Source organism: Octodon degus, unplaced genomic scaffold (assembly GCF_000260255.1).
Source record: "Octodon degus isolate 3935 unplaced genomic scaffold, OctDeg1.0 scaffold00108, whole genome shotgun sequence".
Taxonomy (NCBI): Eukaryota; Metazoa; Chordata; class Mammalia; order Rodentia; family Octodontidae; genus Octodon; species Octodon degus.
The window spans coordinates 1,491,722-1,498,599 of record NW_004524684.1 but is presented as its reverse complement, the minus strand read 5'-3'; the positions used below and the strand labels follow the sequence as shown (position 1 = coordinate 1,498,599).

General features: G+C 40.9%; 1 pseudogene; it reads right to left on the bottom strand.

The window, feature by feature from the left end:
* Positions 1-4,081: 4,081 nt before the first annotated feature.
* On the bottom strand, positions 4,082-5,261 carry LOC101567922 (annotated as a pseudogene).
* Between the last annotated feature and the right edge of the window lie 1,617 nt (positions 5,262-6,878).

Sequence of the window (6,878 nt, the reverse complement as noted above, 5' to 3'; positions counted from 1 at the left end):
GGACCGCAAGTCCAAGTCACTGGGCAACTTGGTGACTCAGTGGGATTCTGTACCAAAATGAAAATAAAGGGGTGGGGTGGGAATGTTGCCTACTGCAAAGGCCCTGGGTTTGATCCCCAGTACTAAGAAAGAAAAAACAAAGGGAAGAACAAAAAGAACAAAAGGCAGTTTATAAATAAATGAGAACAAAAAGTATAGGGAGTAATTCACTGGAAAACTTAAGTATAAAAACATGTTAAAATCAAATAGAAAACTTAACTCTGGACTTCTTGGCAAGAAGAGATATATAATTAAATACTAAAATGAAATACTAATTGAATAAATAAATAAATACTGTATTGTCTGGCATTGAACTCTAAGAAAACTTACTACGCAGACCTTGTTAGGATGTTCCTTAAATAAATGAAAGTTTAATCATATTGCACTTTTATGAAAGATGTTAAATTATTTCTTACTTGGTCTTTTCTTTTTTTTAAGCCTGTGACATTATTTTATTATCATTTTTGTGCCTAAACTATGTTAAATAGGAAATACAGAAGGATGTTGAATTAAGTGAATCTCCGATACCAAGACCTAACAAGCCAGACTGAAAATATAGTCAGCCATACTAACATTTCATACCAAATTAAGTTATTGTCCGATTCCCTAGAAATTAAGTACAGAAATAATTGTTCCAAACAAGCTGATTTGAGCTAGGATGATAGTAATGCTCCTGTCTACATAATCTTTACATAAAAAAGTAAGCTGAAGTAACTTGGTGTTAATCACTTACCTTTAATTTTTTTTCTTTGTCCCTTTTTTTTCTATATTAGGAAAATAATTTGAAATTGCCACTTCCCTTTTAATTCTTTGATTCTAATTTTTGTCAGCCTTTCTCTGTCTATTGAAGATCTCTTTTTCTTGTTGGATTAAAACATTCATTCTGGAAGAAAGTTTTACTTAATTCTATAATCTGCAAAAAGGAAATTAATTTTTTAAAATAAATTATTGTAATTTTATCCTTTAACAATAGGAAGAGCATTTCCCACCATGGCAGAATTCATTCTAGCTCTTACTTTCTGTCTAGTTACTTTCCTCACTGCTAAGGCAAAATACTCAACAGCCAAAGTTAAAAGAGGAAAGGATTATTTAGCTAACAATTTGTAGAAGATTCAGTCAGTAATCGATAGGCTCCAAGGCAGTGTGAGATGTGAGACAGGCGTAGCAGAAGAGAAAGAGTTCATGGTGGTTGGAAGACAGAAAAAATACGCAAGGGACAACCACAGCCCTTTCTGTCATTATATAGTATCTAGGCTGCCAGCCCTTCCAATGGGTAACACTCACACCTGCAATGCTAGCGCCCTTCATCCAAGCATTGGACCATGAATCAATAGCATCACAAACTCTAGATTCAGGTCCCTCTGGAAAAGCCCCATCAATGATCACATGAGGTTTTGAGGGGCCATTTGGACACAAACTGCAAACTTGCATTAGAACTATTATCTGCTAATAAGGAGATCAGAGCCCCTCAAATGCTTACAATTAGAGAGACACATACACTCCCCCATGAGACATTTGAATGCTTTTGGGTGACTACACTTACATCAATTTCCAATAAGTTTATCAGAACCTTGTAAGAAGATTTCGGTTGGCAGTTTCAATGCATGCTGCTAAAGTATTACTTGGTCATTTCAATGTAGGCTTTTGGCAACAGCATGAGAACATCATGTTAACCAGATTTCTGTGGAGGCTGTTCTGGTTTGTGTTAGCTATCCCCCCAAAGCCTTATTCCGGGTATCTGAATCTAGGGTTTGTGGTTGACTCACAGTTCAGTGCTAGGATTAAGGGTGTAGGGATGAAGGATCATCCCACAGTCCTGGTGGGTGATTGCAGCCTGGGCAAGATAGAAGGGGCAGAAAGAGGCCTCTCTCCCTCTCTCTCATTGCTTTTGATGCATTCTGCTGCTGTGAATGGCTGCCCCTCTGCCTTGGAGCCAGCTGATCACGGACTGAAATCTCTGCAAACTGTGAGCCAAATAAGCCTTTCCTCCTCTAACTTTGGGTGATGGGGATTTTGTCTCAGCAACGAGAGAAAAGTAATTAAGACAAATGGTGAAAAAACATAGAATTTGATAATTTTAAAATGATAGTAATGTGAACAGGGGTGAGTTCAACAATTGCTATGCCTTTTAGAGTATTCCCTTTATTTTATTTTTTTTATTGAGAAATAAATATGAATGAGACAGTTTCACAGCTGATTAATAGGACAGTTTTGATAATCAATACATTGTACATTGTTATCTTCTTAGTGGTTATCCATAGTACAAGAAACATATAGCATATTCTGTCCAAACACTGTTAGTACACCTCTTTCTTCTCATTGAATTAAGTGAAAGTAGCTGTAAATTTATCCTATTTTGTACATATTAATGCAAAATGATCTTTCCTTTGTATCCTTTTTTTATTGTCCGTCAGAGGTGAATATTCTATTGGCATCTAAATACTATAGGTGTTTGAATTCAACTAAATAATCTAACACTGTCTAGCTGTCTATAATATTAGTGGGTTATCCTCAGAAGTTATTGACTTGAGCCTTTTACAGCTCATCATATTAATATGGCTTTACTTTATATACCTCATTTTTGTACTTTTCTGCTGGATAGTTAAGACCAAGATATAGCAAGACCTATATAACAAGAAATGTAACTTTTGTATCTGATAAGGTCAGCCAAGTACTCTCAGGATTTATCCTGTAGCCCTGTACCGCCCTTTGTACATCCTTTTGTCAGTGTCAGCCATGAGGATGTCACGGCCATTGCTTGACCAATTTGCTCTCTGTGAAAGCCTGAGAAAATGTTTTTTCTCTCCATGTGACTCTCCCCAGGTACACTATACTTCATCGAACACATTCCTCTATGGCTCTATAATCTTCTTGGTCAGAAAATTTGGAGCACAACTGAGTTACATGTTGTTACAGTACAGGTTCTCCTATGTCCTGAGTCTTCACTGACCTTGAAAGGCTAGGGCCAAAATGTTGGCTGACCTTGCAGCCCTTCCTTTTCTCCAATTTTGAACTGCTAACTTAGGTTGTTAATCCTCCAGAAGAGAAGCTAATTATTAACTTGTAATATATACAGTTTGGTTTACCCTATCTGTCTAAATATCAAACATTTTGGCATATCATGGAACAGGTATTTTCCATCAAATATTGATATGTTGAACTTTAAGTCCTTACAGAATATGAAGGAAAAATAATTTTATAAAAGTAGAAATAAGCATTTACATATTTTTTTTCTTTTCAAAGTTTTATTGATAAACATATAGCAATGAGACAGTTTCAAATCAAATCGAAAGTACAGTTTCAACAAATAATACACTGCATATATTCTTCTTAGTGGTTAATTGCTGTACAAGATGCAGACTTGTGATCCTACTTACAAACACCACATTTACATATTTTTACAAAGGAGTATTCCCTTTATGAGAGAGATATTGACTGCAACACACGCTAAAGTGCACAAACCTTCTGGGATCTGCGTTCATTAGTTTAGCTTGTACTTGCTGGTATCACAGTGTACCGATTGTTCTGTATGAGCCTTTCATCCTTGTGAATTCTTATGTTGGATAGATAGCTCTTCACTAATGATACACAATGTGTGTATCCACTTGGAAGGGTTACAATTAACTATTAATTCACTCTTTGAGATGTATACTTATTATTAATTTTTTTGTCTTTAGGAGACAGGGTTTTATTATGCAGCTCTGGCTGGCCTTGAACTCACTTTGTTGCCCAGGCTTGTCTCAAACTCTTGCCTCCCAAGTGCCGGAATTACAAACATGTGCCACCATGCCTGGCAGATGTACATTTACTGAATTCTGGATTAAACTATTGTTTTCATAGTTAGTTTTCACTTAGAATAAGGTAAAGTTATGCAGTTAAAAAACTTCAAGAAATTATGAGTCTAATTTATGAAGAATATTTTTATATTGTTAATAATAGCAACTATTAAAATAATGGGTAAGATTAAAATATCCAGAAAAGACTCCAAACTCATATAAAGTTTTATCTGGCTTTTTCTTTTTCTGGGTACAGTGGGCTTTACTGATGATGTGCAAGGGCAGCGAGCCAGGGCTTCTGAGGCCCCTCCCCTTCTAGGGGGCCTGGGATGGAAGCTGTGAGGGGAGATTCTCAGTGTTGGGGCTGAGTAGGGCAGTGACTTCTACAGCGCGGCCTCTCCGTCCCTCTGGTCTTGCTGGGCTGTGGTGGGGGAACCACTTACTCCTTGGAGGCCATGTGGACCATGAGGTCCACCACCCTGTTGCTGTAGCCGAACTCACTATCATACCAGGAAATGAGCTTCACTAAGTGGTCATTCAGGGTGATGCCAGCCCCAGCATCAAAGGTGGAAGAGTGGGTGTCACTATTTAAGTCACAAGATACAACTTGGTCCTCAGTGTAGCCCAGGATGCATTGGAAGGAACCATCTGACACCTGCTTCACCACCTTCTTGATGTCATCGTATTTAGCCACTTTCTCCAGGTCGCAGATCAGATCCACCACTGACATGTTGGGAGTGGGCACACAGAAGGCCATGCCTGTGAGCTTCCTGTTTAGCTCTGTGATGACCTTCCTGTTCAGCCCATGGCCTTGGCAGCACCAGTGGATGCAGGGATGTTGTTCTGGGTAGCCCCGCAGCCATCACGCCACAGCTTCCCAGAGGGGCTGTCCACAGTCTTCTGGGTGGCAGTGATGGCATGTACTGTGGTTGTGAGTCCCTCTATGATGCCCAAGTTATCATGAATGACCTTGGCCAGCAGGGCTAAGCAGTTGGTGGTATAGGAAGCGTTGCTGACAATCTTGAGGGAGTTATACTTCTCGTGATTCACACCCATCACAAATATGGGGGCATCGGCGGATGGGGCGGATATGATGACCCTTTTGGCACCACCCTTCAGGTGAGCCCCGGCCTTCTCCATGGTGGTGAAGACACCAGTGGACTCTACCATGTACTCAGTGCCAGCATCACCCCACTTGATGTTGGAGGAATCTCGCTCCTGGAAGATGGTGATGGCCTTTCTGTTGATGACAAGCTTCCCGTTCTCAGCCTTGACAGTGCCATGGAACTCGCTGTGGGTAGACTCGTACTGGAACATGTAGACCATGCAGTTGAGGTCAATGAAAGGCTCATTGATGGCCACAACATCCACCTTGCCAGAGTCAAAAGCAGCCCTCATGACCAGGCATCCAATACAGCTAAATCTGTTCACTCCAACCTTGACCATCTTGTCTGGATCTCTGGCTGCATGGGAAGAATGGTTACCGGAGGACATGCAGAAGAGAGCCTTATCTGGCTGTTTGATCTTTTGTCTGGCTGCTTGTATTTGTGACCAAAGCAGGTGTTTCTGGTCAAATTCCTATGCATTTATTCTGACCCTTGGCTTTGGGTACTAGCTGGCTGAGATCCATGCCCGGTGGTTCCAGTCATAATGGGTGATAAACAATGGGAAGTAAAATGTTTCCATGCAAGTCCTACACCAAATTCTAATGCACAAACCTAACAATTTCCTCAACTTCTGCCCCTTGTTTCCATTGGACATTGTGTGTGACATTAACTTAAAGTGGGTGAGGAGCCTCTCCAAAGAGAGCAGAGAGGATGAGATTAACGTTGCTGACATTAGTAAATACATTGCTGGTGTTCATAAAAGACATTACTGTGAGGTATTATGCTGCATGTTCTTCATAAGTACAATACACTCTCACATCCCATTCATAGCATCTCTCAGGTGCACAAACACACTCAAAAGCAACTTGGTCGCTGTGCATAGGGGGACCACAAGGACAGGAATAGTGTGCAAAAGTTCACTCCGAGGGGTTCAGGTGGCCTCCCCAAGTGGCCACAGTGAGACTGTTCAGAGCTAGCACTGAAATCCAGGGTCCACAAGATTCCCACCAGCCTGGAGAGATGCACACATGTCTTTCAGAACTGCAGGAGGCTTCACAGATGATCTCACGAGTCGTCTAGCCCCCAACACACTAATTCTACGCCTGTGCACAGTGAGCAAGTGCTAGGAATGTGCTTGCAAATGAGGATAAGGTGAAAATTAGGGGTCAATGGAATTCTTTGCTTTGTGTGCTGTATGCATTTACATATTAGTAAGTAAACAAGAAGATTCCTTGGCAATAATTGTTAACTTTTTTATACTGAGAAGGGTGTTGCTGGAAGCAAACGAAATGAGCCAAGTCTAGGTGCTTGTGCCTGACAGGGGTCCTCACTGGTGTGACTCCCAACTCCCCCATTTTCTGTCTTATAAGGACAGCACTGGAGGCCAGAGTAACCACGAGAGGCATATGTTAGGAGCATGAAGTTCCACAGACTGGGCTCTCTTTTCCACGAACAGGTGCAAGTATTCCTATTACTTAGAACAATCACAAGAAGTGGCCCAGTGAAAACGAATCAGACCTGAAAACCTGAAGTGGAAGGTTCTCAAGATGGCTTGTGTACTAGATCTCTTGCGAATAAAGCTTGTGTAACGTGATAGCATCTACATTTCCTTTTGACTGAAACAAATACTTAAATCAGAATTTAATTTCAGAAAAGATATCTTTGCCTCTCATTTAGAGCAAAGCATGTCCTCCGCTCTTTCTCCAGTCGTGTCAAATCGGGAATCGGGTATGCGGTCCGCACAGCTTTTTTCTTGCAAAATGCTTCCTGGGGGAGAGCTATTCACAGTTTATTTCGAGAATTCCCTTTTTAGCCAGTGTGTTTCAGTTTGCTCGTATTTATAACCAGGAAGTTCAGCTTTGCATTTGCTGCTCCATGGAAAGTACCAGAACAAGTGGTCACGTGCCCACTGCGACCTTGCAGTGACAGGAACTCACTTTGGCGTCCTACTCACGCT